This window comes from Dipodomys merriami, unplaced genomic scaffold, assembly GCF_024711535.1.
Source record: "Dipodomys merriami isolate MVZ:Mamm:240054 unplaced genomic scaffold, mDipMer1.0.p SCAF_106, whole genome shotgun sequence".
NCBI lineage: Eukaryota > Metazoa > Chordata > Mammalia > Rodentia > Heteromyidae > Dipodomys > Dipodomys merriami.
Window position 1 is genome coordinate 1,251,193 of NW_027202338.1, and position 24,781 is coordinate 1,275,973.

General features: G+C 43.9%; 2 pseudogenes; both read left to right on the forward strand.

Annotated features, from left to right (window-relative positions):
• Positions 1 to 3,070: 3,070 nt before the first annotated feature.
• Positions 3,071 to 24,781, forward strand: part of LOC138812896 (cytochrome P450 2G1-like) — a 117,604-nt pseudogene continuing 95,893 nt past the window's right edge.
• LOC138812191 (S-adenosylmethionine decarboxylase proenzyme-like) lies at positions 13,758 to 16,298 on the forward strand (annotated as a pseudogene).

The following is a 24,781-nucleotide window of genomic DNA, read 5'->3' on the forward strand; positions in this document are numbered from 1 at the left end:
ATAGGCACAATGTAATTTCCAATTGGTATTTAATGCCTTTGCCATAAGTTGGGATATTTTGGCTGTCAAAGCCAGGCCAGAGTAATTGGTAGGCCAAATGTAGGAACTAATTTTTTAAGTAACATCTTGGTGACTATTGAAACTGTTTCAGTCCAGGTGGGAAAAGCTCTGCCTAGCCTGAAAAAGTGTCCACGAATACCAGGAGGTATCAGTATCCAAAAACAGTAGGTTTGGTTTCAGTAAAGTCCAGTTCCCAATGCTCTCCAGGTGAGGTGCCTCGGGACCGTATTCCTTCCGGGGCCCTTCTTCCCCTTTAGGACTCACATGAGCACAGGTAAGGCAGCTAGTGTGACACCCTTAACGATATAATCCAGTCTAGGGATGTAGGACCTTGGCCTAAGGAGCTCAGCAAGTTTGGAGGCTCCTTGATGCCTGGGCTAGTGGAGTTGAGTCACCAACTGTTTTCCCAGCACTGCTGAGAGAACGGGTCTCTGTCTGGCAACCAGCCAACCTTTTTCTTCTAGCTTGAAGCCCAAGTGCTCTGCCCCTTCTTTCTCCTCCAACGTGTAAGAGGGTCTAGGAGCAGATTTGGCTCTGGCAGCATTACCAGACTAGGGGGCCTCCCCGGCTGCCAGATCTGCCACCCTGTTCCCCTGAACTTCAGGAGATTCTCTCTCCTGGTGTCCCTTACAGTGCACAATGGCCAGTTTATAGTTTATCCAAATGGCTTCTACTAAAGCCAAAATCTCCTTTCCAGCTGAGGTGAGGAGCCCCCCTCTCCTGATACATAGCTCTGGGTACGTGAGTAGTAGCAAATGCATACTTGCTGACTGTGTATACTTCATGGCCATGTCTCTTTCCCATCTCAATGCCTGTGCCAAGGTGATAATTTCAGCCATTTGAGCTGACATCCTTTGATTGAGGGACTGAGCCATATTGTTTGATCTTTTTTTTTGTTTCCAGTCATGGGCCTGGAACTCTGGGCCTGGGCACTGTCCCTCAGCTCTTCAGCTCAAAGCTAGTGCTCTACCACTGGAGCCACAGCATCACTTCCTGCTTGATCTTTTGTGGAGACTGCTGCCTTCACATACCTTATCCCATCTTGAATAAAACTGCTCCTGTCCATGTATACCTCCTCTGCCTCCAGCAGCGGGGCATCAGGCAAGTCCAGTCTGGGAGACTAGATCAGGTCAGTTACCTCTGCATAGTCATGCAGAGGTCATTCTGGGTTATCATCGAGCAACAAGCTTGCTGGGTTCAGGGTTGATGTTCTGCAGAACTTGATACAAGGTTGATCCAGGAGAAGTGTCTGGTAGTGTGTCACTTGAATATTTGACATCCATCTTTCCTGAGTACAATATTGATTTAGCTTCTGTAACTACACATTAGGCTGGCACCTGTAGAAAAGAATCCTCAGTTACTTTCCTCCCCTGAGCGAATACAGGGGGTGTGGTTTTCTGGATTAAAAGGGGCCATGAGACCAGACTGAGCGCTACACTTTTTCGGCACCTGACTGTCCAGTGTAGTCCCAGCCAATATTAAAGACTTTCTTTTGACACTACTCCCTGATCCTGTGTAGTCTCTCCTGGTTGGGAGGGGGCGGGCTTCCCCTCAACAATTGTCTCCTTTACATTGTTCTTAACACTTTCTCACGTATGAATATACCAATCTTTATGAAGATGGATAGAATACAGCATGCATGACACAGAAGATGGTTTTGTGAAACTTCCATCTATATAATTGATTCAGCAAGGTAATAAGATTTAGCAAAAGAGAGAGAATTACTCTTCCGCAATTCATGGCTCAAGAATCACTGAGAAATGGTGTTTCCAATCTTCACTTTCTATTCAAGGAAAAAACAAGCAAAGCAAGGGCGCAGGACTGGGGGTGGGCAGGGAGCTGACCACACCACTCAGCTCCTCCTGCTCTCCCTTTCCAAAATCAACAAGTAACTTGCCTATATTGTGGTGTGTTTTGTTCTCTGCACTTTGGCCCTCCCCATTGACCTCAGAAAGATAGCAGATGCTGGTGCATCTCCCCACTGGCCCCCGCCCTCTTTTTTGTTGGTTGTGGGGCTTGAACTCAGCCTGGGCACTGTCCCTGAGCTCCAGCTCAATTTGAGTGCTTTTCCACTTGAACCACAACTCCAATTCTGTTTTTTTGGTGGTTAATTGAATATAAGAGTCTCACAGTCTTTCCTGCCTGGGCTGGCTTTGAACTGTGATCCTCAGATCTCAGCCTCCTGAGTAGCTAGGATTACAGGCGTGAGCCACGAGGGCTTGGTCTCTGCTTGTCTTGTAAGAGAAGAAGGAGGAGGACGAGGGAGAGGAGGAAGAAGAGAAATAGGAGGGGGAAGGAAGAATTTCACCTAGAGATCCTTACAACCACAGCTATAATTTATAATCTTAGCATCTCCTTCCTAGATTTTTTTTTAAAATGTTGATCCTGGGGCTTGTATTCGGGGACTGTGCATTGTCTAATCTTTTTTGCTCAAGGCTAGTGCTTTACCTGTTCCACCACAGCTCCACTTCCTACTCTTTTGTAGTTTATGGAAGGGAAGAGTCTCACAGACTTTCCTGACCTGGCTGGCTTTCAACTGCAACCCCCAGATCTCAGTACAATGCGTAGCAAGGATTATGTGTGTGTGTCACTGGTCCATGATTTTCATGATCCTGACTCTGTTATAGAGAGATTCCCAACCCATACATCCTGTCTTCACCACCAATAAATCTAAGGATTTCAAGTCTACTGTGGATCTCCTAAATCCCTATCTCTTTGGCCTGTCTTCAGTCTGGGGTTCCAAGTCCTGTCTCAGTCATCAGCCACACAGCTTTGAAAATCTCCCCTCCCCAGCTCTGAATTCAGCCTGGAGCTCCGGAACCTGTGAGTGTGCCCAGCTGTGTGTGCCCTGTCCCTACCGGCTGTGGGTGTTGCAATGTAGGGGAGGGGAATGAGATTGAGCGATAAAGTGACACATTAAATAAATAGGAGCAAAGGCCTCCCCTTCTATCCCCCAAAAGCCTAAACGCACACTGCCCCAGCCACCCTGCCTGTCGCCTCCACCGCCACCATGCTGGGCTCAGGCATGCTTCTGGCGGCCATCCTGGCCTGTCTGAGCGCCATGGTGCTGATGTCTGTCTGGGACCAGAAGTTCTGGAAGCTGCCACCTCCTGGCCCCACCCCACTGCCCCTCATTGGGAATTACCTCCAGCTGGACTCGGGAGACATGTACAATGCCCTTATGAAGGTACGGCCTGGCAGGGAGAAAGGTTACACCTGGAAGATATGGAATTTGCCTCCATTTCGCCTGGCTACATTGGCAGAATATTGGTACGGCAAACCAGAGAGTTAGCCAGAGTTTGGCAGATTGAGTGGATGAATGCAAGCCAGGAACAACCAGATCTTTGGATGTTCCATTGCTTGCTTTTCAACATCAGATTGAGCAGGGGCACTGCTCAGTTGACCTCATGCCTGTCATCCTAGCCACTGAGAAGGCTGAGATCTGAGGCTTGTAGTTCAAAGCCAGCTAGGGCAGGAAAGTCTGTGAGACTCTTATCTCCAGTGAACCATCAAATAAGCAGAAGATGGAGCTCTGTTTCAAGTGGTAGAATGCCAGCCTTTAGTACAAAAGCTCAGGGACAATGCCCAGACCTGAGTTCAAGCCTTAGGATGGCACACACTCAAGAAAATGACACAAACAATATCAAGCTTGATACTCTAGTGCAGTAATACATAATGATATGCCCTATATTTTGACCTTTCTGCCTGTGTGTGTGTGTGTGAGAGAGAGAGAGAGAGAGAGAGAGAGAGAGACAGAGACAGAGACAGAGAGAGAGAGAGAGAGAGAGAGAGAGAGAGAGTTGTGCTGGGTCTTGAATTCAGGGCCTTGGCACTATCCTTTTAGCTTTGGTTCCTATGGCTAGCACTCTACTACTTGAGCCACAGCTCCACCTCCAGCTCTTTGGTGGTTAATTAGAAATAAGAATTTCAGGGGTTTTCTTGCCCAGGCTGGCTTCGAACTGCAACCCTCAGATCTCAACCTCTTGAGTAACTAGGATTAAAGATGTGAGCCACCAGTGCTCAGCTAAATGGGCTCCTTTTATTCTTTTCTTTTTAAAGTTAGTTTAATATTTATTAATAGGACAAGATAGGGGACAGGTCATAAGAAAAGTTCACGGCTGCATATAATACCTTTGGATCCAGAAATCTTTCGGGCTGGGTAGAAACTGTGGTTTCAAGTCTGTGTTGGGCCAAGGCCAGGTGCCGGGCTCTGAGGCTGGCCTGAGGTCTCTGGGGTTGATGCTGGACCTCACAGAATGGGTGGGGCAGAAACTTTGCTCCACCCATATGCACAAACTCTGCCCATCTGCTTCCTTCTGGGCCTAGGAGACAGGCTTTAGAAGAACACAGACTTGGTGGAGCCTTTGATTGGCAACTGGGGTTGGGTAGGACGTGGATGTTGGCTCATGACTTCCATGAACAATTGCCTGTCTGCCTAGAGCAGACCCCAAAAAGAGCGAGCATCAAGGCTTATTTGGATCATCTGTGGGCTGCTGAGGTGGGGTGGGGCCCCATTCTCATTTCAGTGTAATTTCCATCCAGAATAGGGGGAGCATGGACAGGAGCCACCAGGACTGTGGTTCAAGTAGTAGATCCCCGGACTTGAGCACCAAGAGGCTCAGGATCAGCACCTTGCACCTGAGATCAAGCCCCAGGATTGGCAAAAAAGAAGGAAGGAAAGAAAGAAAGAAAGAAAGAAAGAAAGAAAGAAAGAAAGAAAGAAAGAAAGAAAGAAAGAAAGAAAGAAAGGAAGAAAGAAAGAAAGAGAGAGAGAGAGAGAGAGAAAGAAAGAAAGAAAGAGAAAGAAGGGGGCAGGGAGGGAGGGGGGAGGGAAGAAGGAAGGAAAAGAGGACAATCCTTTCTCTCTGGAGTTTGTTTCCTTTGTGTCTGTCCTTCATTATATTTCTTTCTCAGCCAGGCATTAGTGGCTCACCGCTGTAATCCTAGCTACTTGTGTGGCTGAGATCTGTATGGATCACAGTTCAAAGCCAGCTTGAGCATAAAAGTCTCCCCCTTCCAACCCCATGACGCTTATCTCCAATGAACTACTAAAAAACCAGAAGTAGAGCTGTGGCTCAGAGTGGTAAAGCATTAGCCTTCAGCACAAAGAGCTCAGAGACAGTGCCCATGACCTGAGTTCAAGCCCCATGACCAAATAAATAGAATACACACACACACACACACACACACACACACACACACACACACACACACACACACACACACACACGTAATAAAAAGCGATGGAAACGCCTCAGCAAATGGCATAAAGCTGCCGGGGGCTTGGCTCCTGTCAAAGGCCATAACCACGGTCTGATTGCGCTCAGCCATGCACACAGACTTTGAATGAGAGCTGCTGCTTCTGCTTGGAACTCAATCTCCAGACTCGCCTTTCTCCTTCCACTGGAAATCCCTACCCAGCTTTACCCTGCAGCATGGATCCACAAGCTAGGCTCCATTGTATGTGCACGTTCTGCCCTCCTTCACTCCCTCTCTCTGTTCACCAAGCCTCACCTACAAGTTCCTACAGATGCCCCCAAAACAACACTGATTCATATGAATATCCATTGTTCAAAGGAGCTTCAACATATGCTCTTTTTTGTCTATGTGCTGGTACTGAGGATTGAACTCAGGGCCTGGGCACTGTCCTTTAGCTTTGTCCACTCAAGGCTTGAGCCTTCAACTTCAGCTCCACTTTTGGCTTTTCAGTGGTTCATTGGAAGTAAGAATCTCATAGAGGGGCTGGGAAGGTGGCTCAGTGGTAGAGTGCTTGCCTTGCATGCATGAGGCCCTGGGTTCAATTCCTGAGCACCACATAAGCAAAAAGAAAAAAAGCCAGAAGTGGCGCTGTGGCTCAAGTGGTAGAGCGCTAACCTTGAGCTGAAGAGCTGAGGGACAGCACTCAGGCCCAGAGTTCAGGCCCCACGACTGGACCAAAAAAAAAAAGAAAAAAAAAAAAGAATCTCATAGATTTTCCTGCCTAGACTGGCTTTGAACCTCAATCCTCAGATCTCTGCCTCCTGAGTTGCTAGGATGACAGGTGTGAGCACCGGTGCCTGCCAGATGTCTGTTTGTTGTTTTGCATGAGAAATTCCCATTGTGGTTTCTTATGGTGTTTCCTTGTAGGAGAAAGAAAAGTCACCAATCAATTCTTGCACGGTATAGAAAAGAGAACCCCAAGGGCTGGTCAGGTGGCTCAGTGGTAGAGCGCTTGCCTTGCATGCCTGAGGCCCTGGGTTTGATTCCTCAGCACCACATAAGCAAAAAGAAAAAAGCCAGAAGTGGTGCTTTGGCTCCAGTGGTAGAGTGCTAGCCTTGAGCTGAAGAGCTGAGGGACAGTGCTCAGGCCCAGAGTTCAGGCCCCACGACTGGACCCCCCCGCAAAAAGGAAAAGAGAACCCCAAAACATCAATTTAGGTTAGTTTCAGACCTTGTGTGTGAACATTTGCCAAACTGGAAGACACGTGTAATGTTGGTGTTGACACTGCTTCCAAGTGTTTTGACATTGTATGCATTTCTGTGAAGGCCTTGGAGGTGCATGTCCTTTATATGAGGTCATGCACATATATATATATATATATATATATATATATATATATATGCTAATTTGCTTCATTTAGCTCAATTGATAACACAAAATATTATTGTTTCACATCCTATATTGTTTTGTTCCTCAATCAATACTCCAAATTAAAAAAAAATCTTTCTCCCTGGAGTCTGTTTCTTTTGTCCCTCTCTTTCATTAAACTTCTTTCTCTGCGGGGCACTTGTAATCCAGTAATACACTCACACCTGGAATCCTAGCTACTCAGGGGTCTGAGATCTGAGGATCCTGTTTCAAAACCAGCCCCGGCAGAGAAGTCTCCCCCATGAGACTCTTATCTACAATTAATCATTCAAAAACCAGAAGTAGAGCTGTGGCTCAAAGTGATAGAGCACTAGCTTTAAGCAAAAGAGCTCCAGGATAGCACTGAAGCCATGAGTTCAAGCCCCAGGACCAACTAAAAACAAATTAATAAACTTCTTTCTCTTTGTTTCCACTCTAGTTCTTCTCATTTCTGGGCAGGAACCATTCTGGTAGCTACATGTATTAGTTATCCAAACAACTAGACAGAGGAAAAAACAAAACAAAACAAAAGACACCAACTTTCTTCTCTTCCTTGGTTTTCTCCTTCGTGACATTTCACCCACCCTACCCCCAGCTCCAAACTCTCAGAAAGAAAGCACCCCACCCAAATGCTCAGAAACAAATATTTTCAACATTCTGGTCACAACCTCTTAATCTCCAGCCTCACCTTCCTCTTCCCTGGCCAGACCTGGCCTGGCCTGGCACTACCTGATTGACTGGATCTTTGGTTAAGATTGCAGAGAACATAAACAGTGGGTGGAAGATTAAATCTCTTTCCTTTTAAGAGACACTTGCATGCATGCGTGCACTGAATCTGGGGCTTGAACTAGGGGCTTGGCACTGACCCAGAATTTTTGTGTTCAAGACTGATGCTCTACCACTAGAACCACAGCTACACTTCTAACTTGATAGATAAGGATCTCAACAAATTTTCTTGCCTGGCTGGCTTTGAGCCATGATCCTCAGATCTCAGCCTCCCCAGTAGCTTTCATTATAGGCATGAGCCACTGATGCCCAACCTTAAGAAACTTTTGAAAATCTTTTTTTTTCCAGCACTGAGGACTGAACTCAGGGTCTTTTCACTTGTCAGTCAGTGCTCTTCCACTGAGCCAAATCCCCAACCCCTAAGATCTGTTCTAAAATTCTGGAATCTTCACTTTCAGGTTTACAAGGATTTTCCCCCCAAGAACTATAAGCAATAAAGTAACAAAAATAGAAAAGAAAGCCAGGGATGGGTTTTATTTTACTCAGTAGACACTACGTAGAAAATGAACTGTGCAATTTGTGGGGTAGGGACTGGGGAACGGGAATCTGGGGGAAAGCAAAGGAAGAGTGACATTGTCCCAAACAACAAATATAGTCATTACCTGACTTATGGAAAGGGGACCCCCTGTACAACACCTTCATAATATCAACAAAATTATATTAACAATAAATGAGAAGTCCTCATCTCCCAACTCTTGTAGTATCTGCCTACTTTTTCTTCTCTACTCTCACATGAGTTTAGGAAAGTGGAGGAGGTGTTTGGGGTTTTCCCCCATTTTTATGTTTTTATTCAGAGTTTAATCAGGCCTATTTTCTGATGTTTCATAAAGAAAAACAAGCAAGGCTGGGTGATCAGGTGTGTTAGCTAAGAACATGGAATGTAGCAGGGTAACAGTGCTCATGCCTGTAATACCCTCTCCTCATGAGGCTGAGACCTGAGGATCTCAGTTGAAAGCCAACCTAGGCAGAAAACCCAAGAGACTGACTGATCTCTAGTGAACCACCAAAATTCTGGAAGTGGGCCTGTTGCTCTATAGGTAAGAGGGAAGTAGGTGGGGGTGGGTGGAGGGAAGCTAAAGGGACAGCACCCAGACTCTTCTGAGTTCAAGCCCCCAAGATGTATGAATTCAAAATAAATAAACAAGCCAGAATGAGCACCAGTGGCTCACTCCTGTAATCCTAGCTACTCAGGAGGCTGAGATCTGAGGATCACAGTTCAAAGCCAGCCTGGGCAGAAAAGTCTCTCCCATGAGAATCTTTACTCCAATGAACCACTCAAAAACCAGAAGAAGAGCTATAACTCTGAGTGGGAGAGCACTAGCCATTAGCCCAAAGAGGTCAGAGAGTGCCCAGGCAGAATTCAAGCCCCATGACCAAATAAAAAATAAAAATAGGGTCAGCGGCTGGTGGCTCAAACCTGTAATCCTGTGTACTCAGGAGGTTGACAGCTGAGGATCATAGTTCAAAGACAGCCTGGGTAGGAAAGTCCGAGAAATATTTATCTCCAATAAACCACCGGAAAACCAGAAGAGGAGCTGTGGCTTAAGGGTAGCATGTTCACCTTGAGTTGAAGAGCTTAGGGACAGTAGCCAGCCCAGAGTTCAAGCCCCGTAACTGACAAAAATAAAATAAAATAAAATAAAATAATAAAATAATAAAAATATAAATAAAATAAAGAAAGAAGTATGGAAACTCCTCCATAAATTGCATAAAGCAGCCTGGGACTTGGCTCCTGTCAAAGGCCATAACCAGGCTTGGAGCTGCACGGTCTGATTGCGCTCAGCCATGCATGCAGACTTTGAATGAGAGCTGTTGCTTCTGCTTGGAACTCAATCTGCAGACTCGCCTTTCTCCTTCAACTGGAAATCTGTACCCAGCTTTACCCTGCAGCCTGGATCCACAAGCTAGGCTCCATTGTATGTGCATGATCTGCCCTCCTTCACTCCCTCTCTCTGTTCACCAAGCCTCACCCACAAGTTCCTACAGGTGCCCTCCAAACAACATTAATTCATATGAATATCAGTTGTTCAACAGAGCTTCAACATATGCTTTTTTTGTCTGTGTGCTGGTACTGAGGCTTGAGTTCAGGCCTGGGCACGGTCCTTTAATTTTGTCCACTCAAGGTTGGCACTCTAGCACTTGAGCCTTCAACTTCAGCTCCACTTTTGGCTTTTGAATAGTTCATTGGAGGTAAGAGTCTCATGGACTTTCCTGCCTACACTGGATTTGAACCTCAATCCTCAGATCTCTGCTCCTGAGTTGCTAGTATAACAGGTGTAAGCACTGTTGTACTGTTGTTGTTGTTTTTTCATGAGAAATTCCCTTTGTGATTTCTTATGGTGTTTCCTTGTAGGGGAAAGAAAAGTCACCAATCAATTCTTGCACGATATAGAAAAGAGAACCCCAAAACAAAAATTTAGGTTAGTTTCAGACCTTGTGTATGAACATTTGCCAAACTGGAAGACACGTGTAATGTTAGTGTCGACACTGGGTCCAAGTGTTTTGGAACTGTGTGCTTTTCTTTGAGGTCCCTGGAGGCTGATCCATGCTCTCTCTGTCCCTGGCATGTTTGTGCTCAGCAGCAGCCTGACTGATGTTCTTGCCAAATAGCTCAGGTGAATTTCCTATATTTATCAAAGCTTTGGCAATGCTCTGCCTGATGCAGCAACAATTTTGCAGGGCTGAGACAGACAAAAGGGACCCAACTTTCTGGGTCCCTTTAGGTGTTGGGCCAGGAGCTAAGCAAGTAACTGGGAAATCCCTGTGACAAGTACCTGTTTTCACACTTATTTCTTCTTCTTTTATATATGGTACAACTTTGAGAGGCAAGGAAATTGGACTTTGTGTATGCATGTGTGCATGTGTGTGTGTGTGTGTGTGTGTGTGCGTGTGTGTGTGTGTGTGTGTGTGTGTGTGTGCGTGCGTGTGTTTGCCAGGACAGGGGGCTTGAATTCAGAGCCTGAGCACTGTCCCTGAGCTTTCTCACTCAAGGTTGGTGCTCTACCACTTGAGCCACAGCTAGACTTCTGCCTGGCTCCAAGAGTTTCTTGAAGAGATTATTCTTTTCCCTTTGGCTTCTTGTCAAAATTAAGAATTGGGATCTGGGCACTGGAGGCTCACACCTGTCATCCTAGCTACTCAGGAAACTAAGATCTGAGGATCATGGTTTGAAGCCAGCCTGGGCAAAAAAGTTCCTATGAAACTCAAATCTCTAATTAATCAGGAAAAACCCCCAGTGGGCTGGAGAACTGAAGTGGTAGAACAGCAGCTGTGAATAGAAATGTCAAGCAAGAGCAGTACTGCAGTCTGAGTGTGTGCGCGCATACTCTCTCTCTCTCTCTCTCTCTCTCTCTCTCTCTCTCTCTCTCTCTCTCTCTCTCTCTCTCTCTCTCTCTCTCTCTCTCCCTCTCTCTCTGTCTCTTTCCAATGGAATGGCTGCCCTACTTGACAGACAGGAAACTGAGACCCAAAAGGATAGACACTTCCCAGTGAGGAAAAGCTAAACCTGAGAACCTACTTTGTCTTGAGTCCTAAACTCAACAAAGATTCTCAACTATCTTCCATCTACATGGAATTTTGAACCAGGGGATGAGAAGAACTGGGGAATTCAACACAGGAAGAAAAACCAGGCACTGGTGGCTCATGCCTGTGACCCTAACTACTCAGGAGGCTGAGATCTGAGGATGGCAGTTCAAAGCCAGCCCCAGAAGGAAAGTCTCCATGAGACTCTTATCTCCAATGAACCTCCAGAAAACCAGAAGTGGTACTGGGGCTCAAAGTGGTAGAGCACTAGCCTTGAGCAAAAGCACTCAGAGACAGTGCCCAGGCCCTGAGTTCAAGACCCACGACTGACAATTAAAAAAAAGAAAAAAAGCAGTAAAAGGTAATAGGAAGAAAGAAGACCCCTCCCCAGAGATTTTCCCAAAGGTGAATTGAATCTATTTGTACTCAGGAGGAGATTATAAGTTACATAAATCCCCTGCCAAGGAATCTGTTCCTCTGATGGCATTACACCCAGCACACCTGAGTTTCAGGATATTTAGATTTCAGTTTAAGCTCCCAGAAACTATTTAGGAAGGACCTGAAGCCGAGGAGCAAACCTCTTTCTCCGTGTGGCATGATGGAACTTGAGGGGCCTTGACCGTGTTTCTGGCCTTCAGTGTGTCTTGTCTGTTCATCCTCAAATCTTGGAAACAAATCAACAAAACAACAAGTTGCCCCACAGGCCCCACCCCAATTCCTTTCCTGGAGAACATGCTGCAGGCAACGATGCCTTTTTTCACTCTTTCATGAAGGTGAGTCTGTGGGCCTCCCCCACAGGAGAGGAAGCCATGAACCCCACGGCCAGGTGCTCAGGCCGAAAGCACACATAGTGAACACACTTGGTTGGCCATCTTAGAATGTGGAAAACAATCCCAGAATCAGAAACTTCATGAGAACTTACATTCCTTGTGCATCGGTGCACATCTCTGCCTAAAGTCAGGAGTTTGGAAGACAAGGGCTCTTGTGGTCAGATTATTTTACAAGTTAGAGGGTCAGTATCTCATGATTCTAGAAAGTTAGCATGGGTGCCAGTGATTCATGCCTGTAATCCTAAGTACTCAGGAACCTGAGATCTGAGGATCCTGGTTCAAAGCTAGCCTGAGCAAGAAAGTCTGTGAGACTCTTATCTCCAATTCACTAGCAAATATGACAAAAAAGCCAGAGTGTTAGAGTGCTACCTAAGAGGCAGTGCCCAGGCCTTGAGTTCAACTCTCAGTATTCTCATTCTCTCTCTCTCTCTCAGACACACACACACACACACACAGACACACACACATAAAGCATGCACACACACACAGCAAACACATGGTTAGAAAGTTAACATTTTATAGAGGAAAGCATGGATCTGAGCTTCTCTAATACACATCCATCACTTTACATATAAGGAAACTAGAACATTCATCGTGTGTATAGGTATGTGTGTATGTGTGTTTATATATGTGTGTATGTATGTGTGTGTATGAGAGAGAGAGAGAGAGAGAGAGAGAGAGAGAGAGAGAGAGAGAGAGAGAGAGAGAGAGAGAGAGGAAGGGAGGGAGGGAGAGAGAGTCTTGGGGCTTTAACTAAGGGCCTGGGTGGATGATGTTTCCGAGCTTTTGTGCTCAAGGTTGGTGCTCTACCACTTGAACCGCAGATCTATTTCTGGCTTTTTGGTGGTTCACTGGAGATCAGAGTTTCACAGACCTTCCTGCTTAGGCTGGTTTGAACCATGATCCTCAGATCTCAGCCTCCTGAGTAGCTAGGATGACAGGCTTGACCCACCAGCTGCCAAGGACTTTCATCTTTGGTTATCTGGTGTGGGTCCCCACCCCAGGGTCACAAAAGGAAAGACTGTCCATTAGTCCTTTCAAATCTAAGATGTATCTTTATCTGTTATTGCATTCCTCTGAAATCCCTCAGCCCTCCATCAACTCCTTGACTTGTCCTTATGACCTACTTCAGCCCTCACCTCCTCCATGCATTCCTTCCCTCCCAGCTCCAGGAGAAATATGGCAATTTGTTCAATGTGTACTTGGGTCCCTGGACAGTGGTTATTTATGCAGACATGACACAGTGAAGGAGGCGCTGGTAGATCAAGCAGATGATTTCAGTGGCCATGGAGAAATAGCAACCATAGAGCAGAACTTCCAAAGCTATGGTAAGTTACAACCATGATCAAACACCACCAAAGAAAAGTGGTTACAATGCCGAAGCTATACTTCAAAGACACGGGCACATAATAAATGATGCAGGACTCCATGCATGCACTCACAGTGAGACCAAGGAGGAACACAAAGGTGAAATGTCTGCATGCTTCTGATCAGATAAAATAATACTGATTGAGCCAGATGCTGGATGCTCATGCGGGCAATCCTAGCTACTCAAGAGGCTGAGATCTGAGAATCACAGTGTGAAGCCAGCCAGTGCAGAAAAAGCCCACTGAGACTCTATTTATTTATGTATTTGTTTATTTATTTATTTATGTTGGCTGTGGGGCTTGAACTCAGGACTTGGGCAGTGTCTCTGAGCCTCTTTGTGCTCTAGGCTAATGTTCTACCCCTTGAGCCACAGCTTCACTTCTGAGTTTTTGAGTGGTTAATTAGAGAAAAGAGTCTGATGGGGATTTTTCTGCCCAGGCTGGATTGGAACCATGATCCTCAGATCTCAGCCTCTTGAGTAGCTAGGATGGCAGGCGTGAGCCATCGGCACCCAGCAGGGCCTCCCTTTTATCACTGTCCACTGTCCCCACATGCTGCCTGGCTCACCACCCTCATGTACACCCATGGTGTCTAGAGACTTGCACCTTGTGGGTCCTGAAGAAGGGGGAGGTCTCCAGAGCTTCTCAAGGTTCTTCTAGTGGCCATGTACTTTTTCTGAGTAAGAGAGGTTGGGTGTCTTGGTTAGAGACTGAGTGGGACCTTTGTCAATCACTTGAAGACCTGCCCTCATTCTGTGCTCTCCAAAGTGGGCAGACTCCACAATCACAAAAAAAATACAATAGGAAGGAAGGAAGGAAGGAAGGAAGGAAGGAAAGAAGGAAGGAGGGAGGGAGGGAAGGAAGGAGAGAGAGAAGGAAGGAGAGAAAAGCAAAGAGAGAGTGGAAGTACAGAAGGCAGGCAGGCAAGAAAGAAGGAAGGAAGGAAGGAAGGAAAGAAGAAAGGAAGGAAGGGAGGAAGGAAGGAAGGAAAAAAGGAGAAAGAAAATGATCACAGTGCATTTGGTATGTTCCATGTTCTTTGAGAAGAGCAGGAATTCAAGGATTCCTTGTTTTGAGTCCTTTAAGAAAACTATCAAAATTAGGCTAATTTGCTGATATGAAAGTTGGTAGTTGGGCTGGGAAGGTGGCTCAGTAGTAGAGTGCTTGCCTCCTATGCATGAAACCCTAGGTTCGATTCTTCAGCACCACATAAACAGAAAAAGCCGGAAGTGATGCTGTGGCTCAAGTTGTAGAGTGCTAGCCTTGAGCAAAAGAAGCTCAGGGACAATTGCCCAGGCCCTGAGCTCAAGGCCCAGGATTGGCACAAAGAAAAAACTACAGGTGATGAGAGAGAGCAGGTAATGCCACACAGCAAGTGGCATTCCACTTTTGGAGTTACTAGTAATCTTGGGGTGGGGGAGGGTGAGCCCTGGCTGGGGATTAAATGCAGGACAATGCCCCTGAGCTTTTTTTACCCCCTCAGTAGCAAGGATCCCAGGCATGACCCATCAGCATGTGGCCTTGCCAACATTATTTTTGTCTTCCTCTGCATACAAGTGTATAAACACAACAGGTTCCACAAGGTTCTTTTCTAGTGTACCTCTGGCATCCAACAGTCTGTGTTCTTCCATCGCAATCAAGTTCACCTTGTTCCATCTCTCATCTACCTGTTGGTCCTGTATTTCCCCCCGCCTATCTATTGCTCTATAAATCTCTCAAAAATACATTTATTAGCAAGTCTTCTAATAAAGAAGAATCTTTCCAATACCATATGGCTGGCGACATTAGCTAGTGCTCGCTCTACTCTCTCTAACAGGGAAGTAGTAGAGTATAAGAGACGGAACTGTATTTGCCTCTATTTCCAACGGACTCACATTCAACTTTCACACACACACACACACACACACACACACACACACACACACACACACACACACACACACACACAGGCCGGAAGAATTGTATTAATCCTTTTTTAAAAAGTTAATATAAAATTATAGCAAAAAAAAAAAAGGAACCTGGACTTTGCTAACAGCTGGGATCATCCACAGCAGCGGCGGGAGAAGAGATTTAACTGAGTTGATTTGCTGTGGTCGTTGGTTGTTCTCTAGTCTCACAGTGATGGTAGCTGAGCATTGTTTTTCAAAGGGACCCAGAAGCTGCTGGAGGTTTGGTTCTTCTGACATCAGCCCGATGCAAACCAAGGATCTGGGGATCTTTGCACTACCCCAAAATCTGAATAGGAAGTACTTTTGAAGGATGTACAATGTTCAATCATAAGTGTGACAAAAACTGACAAGAAGGAAGCATACGGATTCAGTGAAAGTACTGTGTTTGTCTCCAAGAGACGGTTCAGTTTGAAGATATGGGGTACCACCCTCTTGCTGAAAGCACTGGTTCCACTATTGAAGCTTGCAGTGGGTTCGACTCAATTCAAAGCTTCTTTTATTCTCCTAAGAATTTCATAAAGCTGTCCCACCAAGGATACCCACACTGGAATTTCAGGGGGAAAAATAGAGTTTCTTAATGCAATTTTCCCAAATGGAGCAGCATATTGTATGGGACGGGTGAATTCTGACTGTTGGTACTTGTATGCTTTGGATTTCCCGGAGAGTCAAGTAATCAGTCAGCCAGATTAAAACCCTGTTAATTTTAATGAGTGAGCTTGACCCAGCAGTTATGGACCAGTTCTGTATGAAAGATGGTGTTACTGCAAAGGATGTCACTCGTGTGAGAGTGGAATTCATGACCTGATACCAGGTTCTGTCATTGATGCCACACTGTTCAAGCCTTGTGGGCATTCAATGAATGCAATGAACTCAGATGGAACTTATTGGACTATTCCCATCGCTCCAGAATCAGAATTTTCTTAGGTTAGCTTTGACACAAACTTTAATGCAGACTTCCTATGACAACCTGATGGGGAACATTGTAGAAGTCTTCAAGCCAGGAAAATTTGTGACCACCTTGTTTGTTAATCAGAGTTCTAATTGTCACACAGTGCTTTCTTGGCCTCAGAATATGGAAGGCTTCAAACGTCTTGATTGCCAAAGTGCTACGTTCAATGATTATAATTCCATTTTTCGTACCAGTTTTGCTAAGGAGCAACAACAACAACAGTGTTGATTAAGAAAAATGAAGAAAAATTACAAGAATAAAACAAGATGACACATAGATGGTGGCGAATGCTTTCTAGATGTTGATACGGGGGCCTTGTGTTCCATAACCACCACTTTGTAGTTGGAGAAAGCCCTAGATGTAATGATAGTGTAATCATTTTGAAGTGTATGCATCATTGTATCAATGAGTTAGATATCTTGCATGAATGCTCTCTTCTGTGTTTAGGTATTCTATGCCACTCTTGCTGTGAAATTGAAGTGCATGTAGAACATAACTGTTACTATAAGAAACGTTACAACACTTATGAAAACAATTCAATTTGGTTTATGCACAGTATAAAAGTTCTGCAAGTATCATCCAAAACTCTCCAGACAATGCTTTCATTGTCCTTAGGTGATGGCCTCAGTCTAACCATCTGGGACTGTTCTATTAAATTGCTGCCAGAATTTTACATCCAGTAACCTCCACTTTCTAGAACATGTTCTCTACTAAAGTTACTGATACGAGTTTCTACTTCATACAGATGTTTTTTTGCAACAGCAGTTACACTTTTTTTCTTCCACAAGTTGTTTCCTGTAGAATGATTCTAGTTCTCTCTTCTTGTATGACTATTTTAATCGTTGTTCTTGCATTTGTACTCTTGTAACTGGTGTCTTCCCTTACCAGGAGGACTTTTCCCTCTGCCCCTCAAATAAACAATACACTGTTACACTGTGGGTTATATACGAATCTCATTCCCCACGTGGGAAAGCTTGGAGATGATCCCTGAGTTTAATTTTCTTTCAAGGGCGTCAGAATTTTGCCTCCTTTATTGGCATAGCAAAGTTGAATGTATCCAAACTCTTTTGAATCATTTCCAGCAAGAACCCATACAAAATTATAGATGTTCAGAGTATTCTGTAAATAATCTAACTATGTTCTACTCGTGAGTAAATTAGATTAGCTTCTAATGGAATATACTAACTTGTCCTAAGTAGTGGTATAAAAAAAAGAACTTATCACTGAGCATGTAAGCAAGGACATAGCATAAAGATGATGTGTTCAGTTTGGATCATTTACCTTATACTTTGAGCAGCTATTGCCACTAATTTTCATTAATAATCACTGCTATAAACTTGAGTTCAGAGCAGAATCAGTGGCTTTTTTCATCTTGTGGCTTAAAATTCTGTGGTTCTGTAATACACATGAGAGGTGGATTCTTCCTGTTCCTGTATGGTCTTTTCACCATGGCAGTCACAGGATGAATAATGTCCAGAATGAGAAGTCAAGTTAGTCAGACAACTGTGTGGCAGGATTTTTATTATCTTTAAGTAGTTGTACAAAGAAGTTCCCATTCTACAAACAGTATATGAGTACAAAGTGTCTGACAACATTGTCACCCATCTCTCTTAACTCATCCCTTCTCTCATTTTTTTCTTCAATTGAGATGAGGTGATTACATAAATTTCACATATTTCACAGTATTGTGGAATAGTGATACTTAGTTAGAGTCACAAACACATTTTAGCTTTCACAAGACAAATTGTCATTGTCATGGTCTATACAGTTGGTGAATTCTATGAGTTTTGACAATACAAGTTATTTTTTCACATCAGGTGATGTTTACATTTCTTTCCTTTTGCTTAGTGTGGGCTGTTCCCGCTTATTCTTTTCCTCCTCTAGGCTTCCCACTGTTGCGTGCATATATCCACCATATGTATGGTCAAGAACATGAAGTCATTTAGCAATGATATGACAGAATGGGTGGCTGCCCTTTGTTTCTTGAGTCCTGTTTGCCATATCTTCTTGTATTTTGGCTTTAGCATCCACATATCAGGGAGACCACGTGCTGTTTGTCTCTTTGTTCTTGGCTTGCTTTGCTCAATAATCTGCTCTAGTTCCATCCATTTCCCTGCAAATGCCATTATTTTGTCCTTTCTAATGGCTGCAAAATATTCCATTGTATATAGGTACCACAATTTTTGGACCAATCATCAGTAGTAGGGTATCTGGGCTGTTTGCAAATCTTGGCTATTGTGAGCAGTGCTGCAATAAACATGGAGGTGCATGTGTCTTTGTATACTGGTTCTTGTTGCTCAGGGTAGATGTCTAGGTGTGGTATAGCTGAGTCATAGGGGAGGTCTATATTTAGCTTTCTGAGGTATCTCCAGACTGTTTTCCAAAGTGGTTGTGTTAGTATACATTCTTACCAGCAATGCAGTAGGGTTCCTCTTTCTCCGCATCCCCTCCAACATTTTTGTTGGCTGACTTTAGGATGTGGGCCATCCTGACTGGGGTAAGGTGGTATCTCAGTGTTGTTTTTATTTGCATTTCCTTTACAGCCAGGGATGATGAACATTTCCTCATATGTTCCTTTGCCATTTTTATCTCTTCTTCTGAGAAGTCTCTCTTTAGTTCCCTTTCCCATTTCATGATTGGTTTGTTAGATTTGTGAGGGGTTAGTTCCTTGAGTTCCCTGTATACAGTGGGTATTAGACCCTTGTCTGATGTACTGCTGGTACAGTTGGCTGTCTTTCTAGTTTGGTTGGTTGCTATTTTTTTGTCTGTACAGAAACATTTTATTTTAAGGTAATCCCATTTGTGGAGTCTCTCTCCAGATTTGTTGGGACCCTGGGACTCTGTTCAGGAAGTTCCTGTCTATGCCTATAAGTTCAAGTGTCTCTCCTACTCTGTCCTGCAGTAGTTTCAGAGTGTCAGGTTTGATGTTAAGGTCTTTAATCCATTTTGAGTTAATGTTAGTGCATGGTGATAGGCAAGGTCCACTTTCAGTTTTCTGCATGTGGCCACCCAGTTTTCCCAGCACCAATAGTTGAAGAGGCTATGATTCTTCCTCTGTATGTCTTTGGCTCCTTTGTCAAATATCAACCGACTATATATGTGGCCTTATTTCTGGGTCCTCTAGTCAGTTCCATTGGTCTTCAGGTCTCTTTTTGTACCAGTACCAAGCTGTCTTTGTTATTATGGCTCTATAGTAGAGCTTGACATCCGGTATCTTGATCCCTGTGTTGTTTCTTTTGCTTAGAATTGCTTTGACTATTCTAGGTCTTTTGTTGTTCCATATGTACTTTTGGACTGTTTTTTCTATTTCAGTAAAGTACATCTTTGGGATTTTAATGGGAATTGCTTTGCATGTGTATATCAATTTTGGCAGTATAGCCATTTTCACTGTTAATTCTGCCTATCCAAGAACACGGGAGATCTTTCCATTTCCTGGTATCCGCTATGATTCCTTTTTTTAGGCTTTTATAGTTTTCATGAAATACATCCTTTACATCTTTGGTTAGGTTAATTCCTAGATACTTTATTTTTTGAGGTTATTATGAATGGGGTTGTTTCCTTGATTTCCCCTTCTGCTTGCACATTGTTAGTGTACAAAATGGTGACTGATTTTTGTGGGTTAATTTTGTATCTTGCTACTTTGCCGAAGTAGTTTATAAGCTCTAAAAGTTTGGGGATGGAGCTTTTTGGATTGTTAAGGTATAAAATTATGTCATCTGCAAAAAGAGGTAGTTTAACTTCTTCCTCCCCTATGTAGAACCCTTTAATGTCTTTTTCCTGCCTTATTGCTCTGGCTAAGAATTCCAGAACTATATTGAATAGGAGTGGGGAGAGTGGGTATCCTTGCCTTGTTCCTGTTTTTAGGGGAATTGGTTGTAGTTTTTCCCCATTAAGTATGATATTGGCTGTTGGTCTGTCATATAAGGCTTTTATTGTTTTAAGGAATGTTCTTCTATTCCAATTTTTTCCAGAGCTTTTAACATGAATGAATGTTGTATTTTATCAAAAGCCTTTGCTGCATCAATGGGGATAATCATGTGGTTCTTGACCTTGGATCTGTTGATGTGATGGATTACCCTTATTGACTTATGTATGTTAAACCATCCCCGCATCTCTGGGATGAAGCCTACATGGTCATAATGTATGATTTTTTATATGTTTCTGGATTCTGTTGGCTAGAATTTTATTGAGGAGTTTTGCATCTGTGTTCATCAAAGAGATTGGTGTGTAGTTCTCTTTTTTTGTTAGGTCTTTGCTTGGTTTGGGGATGAGTGTGATATTGGCTTCATAGAATGAGTTTGGGATTACTCCCTCTGCTTCTATTTCTCTGAAGAGCTTGAGGAGTATGGGTATTAATTCTTCCTTAAAGATCTTACAGAATTCCATGGTGAATTCATTTCGTCCTGGGCTTTTCCTTGTTGGAAGGCTTCTAAGGTTATTGGTGTATTTAATTGAGTTATTTGTTGTTCGTTCAGTGTGGGCAATTTGTATTTCTCTAGGAATCCATCAATTTCTGCTAGGTTTTCCTTCCTTTCTGAGTGTAGCGTCTGGAAATATTTCTTTATAATTGTTTGGATGTCTTGGATGTTTGTTTCAATTTTCCTGTGGCATCTTTGATCTTATTAATTTGGGACTCCTCTCTTCTTTTTTTAGTTTATCTTGCCAATTTTATTGAGTTTTGTCAAAAAACAGCTTTTGGTTTTATTAATTTTATTTATAGTTTTCTTAGTCTCTACTTCATTAATTTCAGTTCTTGTTCTGGTTATCTCGCTCCATCTAGCAACTTTAGGTTCCACTTTTTCTTGTGTCTCTAGCAGTTTTAGTTGCATCATGAGATTGTTTATTTGGTCTGTCCCTGTTTTCTTGATGTGCACACTGAGAGCAATAAGCTTGCCCCTCAGGAATGCTTTCCCATAGGTTTCTTTGTGCTGTGTCTTCATTTTCATTGAATTGTAGGAACTTTTTCATTTCTTCTGTGACCCATATGTTGCTCAGCAATGTGCTGTTTATTTTCCATGTGTTTTTCCTACTGTATGCCTTGTTATTGAGAACTCATTTGGTTCCAGTATGGTCAGATAAAATACAAGGGATTATGTCTATCTTCTTAGACTTGCTCTGTTGGTAGAATTTTGTTCTTGAACAGTCTTCCAGGAAATTGTGATGACATTTTGGGCTTGAGGTCTTTCTTTTCCTAACATAATTAAGAGTTCTAATGTTGAAAACTTGCACAAGTTTATGTGGAGCAAAGCCTAGAAAATGAGAACTGTTGATTGAATAGAAATCTATCTTAGCATGGTAGAGGAGGGAAAATTTTGGTGCCATAATTTCTCTCTTCATTGGTGTTGAACTTTAATCAGTTGCAATGTATTTCTGTACCACAATGGAAGTTTCAATAAAAGTTTGCTTAATTTAAACAATAAGAATATTTCCAACCAACTATTTATAAACCTCTCAATTATTTTTCACTCATCTACCAGTCTATCATTCCATCCATCCATTTATGAGCTTCCTCATCATTCACAAATATATTACTCTTTTATCCATCCATCCATTCATCCATTTATCCATCCATTTCTCCATTACCTACCAGTGCATCCATACATGTATCTATCCATCATCCATCCCTCCATCCATCCACCTATCTAACCATCTAACCATCCAATGCACCCACCTAACATTCCAGTCATAAATATTTCCATTCATCAAACAGCCAAAATAACTTCATTACATTTCCAAACAACTCACTAATCTGGTTATTTCCACATAAGAGGTAACCTTAGTGGTCCTCCCACCCCCCAATTAAGTGAAAAATTGGGGGAGGTTTCCTCCAGAGCAGAGTTGAGACCTTCACTAATTTGTCTCCATCCTGACTACCACAGTGTTGACCACAGAGCAGGATGGGGCAGAGGGAAGCTGATCCTGACACCTCTGCATGTTTGGTTATGGCCAATGGAGAACGAGCATTGAAGAGCAGATTCAGGAAGAAGCCGGGTACTTACTAGAGGAATTCCAGAAGACCAAAGGTATGGGGGTGGAGATGCTCCCACAATGGGGAGGGCTGCTAGGTGATGGGATATCAATGGAGGGAGAGTTCAACCATAAAAAGATGGGCCTTGGTGGCAGAAATCTTTGAAATGACAGAAGATAGAAACTCTCCAGGATTTCCTGAGGTTTCCACCAGGTTCCATGTTAAAAAGTGAACATGTGCTAAGCACCCGTAGCTCATTCCTGCAACTCTAGCTACTAGTAGGCTCAATTCTTGAAGAACATGGTTCAAAGAAAGGAAAGTCTGTGAGACTCTTTATCTCTCATTAACCATTAAAACCACTAGTGGAGCTGCGGTTCACCCTGAGTTCAAGCTTCAGTACCCACCCAAAAAATATCAATATCAAAGACCCTAGAAACTACTTATCCAGACCCTTTCATCAATGGACTCCCAAAATCTGTATGTAGAGTTCTGGTGATGAGGGTGTGTCATTGTGTAGCCTGGGCTGGTCTTATACTCCCAATTATCCTCAGCCTCCCCAGTTCTGGGTCTATACTTATGCACCACTATACCCGGCCCTCAGTGTGCTTCTGCATCATCAGGCACTGAGTGAAGCCTTTTTTCATGAAATGATTATTGCTCATGATCACCTCCAACATAGATGATTTCCACTCTCTCCGCCTCACCTCCTCCCCCCCAGGCATCCCAATTGATCCCACCTTCTTCCTGAGCTGCACAGTGTCCAACGTCATCAGTTCTGTAGTGTTTGGAAAGCACTTCAACTATGAAGACAAGCAGTTCTTGAGCCTTCTGGAGATGATTGACAAGACTTTTATTGAGATGAGCATGCCCTCGGCCCAGGTGATCACAGAGACTCACTTTCCCTGCCACCCAGGTCCCCAACCCCGACAGACACCGGTGGCTCATGCCTGTCATCCTAGCTACTCAGGAGGCTGAGAGCTGAGGATCATGGTTCAAAGCCAACACAGGCAGAAAGTCCATGAGACACAACAAACCACCAGAAAACTGGAAGTTATACTGTGGCTGAAAATGGTAAAGCACTCGCCTTGAGCTGAAGAGCTGAGGAACAGCGCTCAGGCCCAGAGTTCAAGCCCCACAACCAACAAGGAAGGAAGGAAAGAAGGAAGGAAGGAAGAAAGGAAGGAAGGAAGGAAGGAAGGAAGGAAGGAAGGAAGGAAGGAGGGAGGAGAGGGGGAAGGAGGGAGGGAGAGAGGGAGGAAGGAAGGAAAGAAGGAAGGAAGGAAGGAAGGAAGGAAAGAAGGAAAAGAAAAGAAACATTTAACATGGGCACTGGTGGCTCACACCTGGTGCCCTAGCTACTCAGGAGGCTAAGACCTGAGGATCACAGTACAAAGTCAGTCCAGGCAAAAAAGTCCATGATACTCTTATTTCCAATGATACACCAAAAAGCCAGAAGCAGTAGAGTGCTAGTACTTTATCACTCTTCTTCAAGGGGTAGAATATTAGCCTTGAGGGGAAAAAGAACAAGCTCTGGGACAATGCCCAGGTCCTGAGTTTAAGCCCAGAGACTGGCACCAGAAGAAAAGAAAAAAAAATCCCTAGACCCTATTCCTCCCTCCCACCTCTTCTGTTCCTGCAGGAAAGTGGATGTGTGTTGGGGAGGCCCTGGCACCCATGGAACTCTTCCTCTACTTCACCTCCATCCTTCAGAACTTCTCCTTATGCTCACTGGTGCCACCTGAGGACATTGATATCACCCCCAGAATTTCAGGCCTTGGCAACATCCCCCCAATATATAATTTCTGTCTGGTGTCCCGCTGATCACCCCTGGCTGGGCCAATAAAGAAGCTTCCCATTGCCCTGGGTCCATCTAACCACCTCCTTCTCCTCCTCCTCCTCTTCCTCCCTCTCAAATTCTCACTATCATGCTAAGAATTGACACTCTCCCTTTTTTTCCCTGGGGTCTCCTTCAGGTAAGTTCATCTGCAAACACCCTCCTGATGTTTTAGTCAGGAGGAGAAAAAAAATGTCCTGTCCTAGATTTTGGAAAAAAGCTTTCTGGTTAATAAAACGCTTCTTGCTGTGAAGTCTGTCTACACCAAACTCTAGTATTTTGGTCCATTGTTCTGTTGTCGCTTTATTTTCCTTTTGTTTTCTGTCACTGATGTTACCAAAAGGTAGTCCCTAATCCATTTCTCCTGCATTTCCATCTTCCTTCTCCCTCCCCCCTCAATAAAGTAAACACCAAACTCAAGACAGTTAAATGTAAGCAAGTTTATTGTACACTGTGAGAACACTCAGATTAACTATGGTAACAATTTGAGAGAAAGGAAAATGAACAGGACAAGGAAGGGGGAAATAAAAGTAAGATGTAGTGACAAGCCTTTCTGTATGGTATTTATTCATGCAGAGAGCTCTAGACTTACAAGAAAACCCCAAAGAGAACTTTAAATACTCCATTTAGGTCCAGGATCTTCAAGAGAACCTAGTTCAAAATGTCACTAAGAACCAGATGTTGGTGGCTCACTCCTGTAATGCCAGCTACTCAAGAGGTTGAGATCTGAGAATCATGGTTTAAAGCCAATCCAAGTAGGAAAGTCCATGAGACGCTTATCTCCAATGAACTGCCAAAAAGCTTGAAGTGCAGCTGTGCCAGTGATTGACTGCCAGCCTTCAGCACCAAAGCTCAGGGACAGCATCTAGGCCTGAAGTTCAAAGCCTAGGACCTCTGGGACAGTGTGCA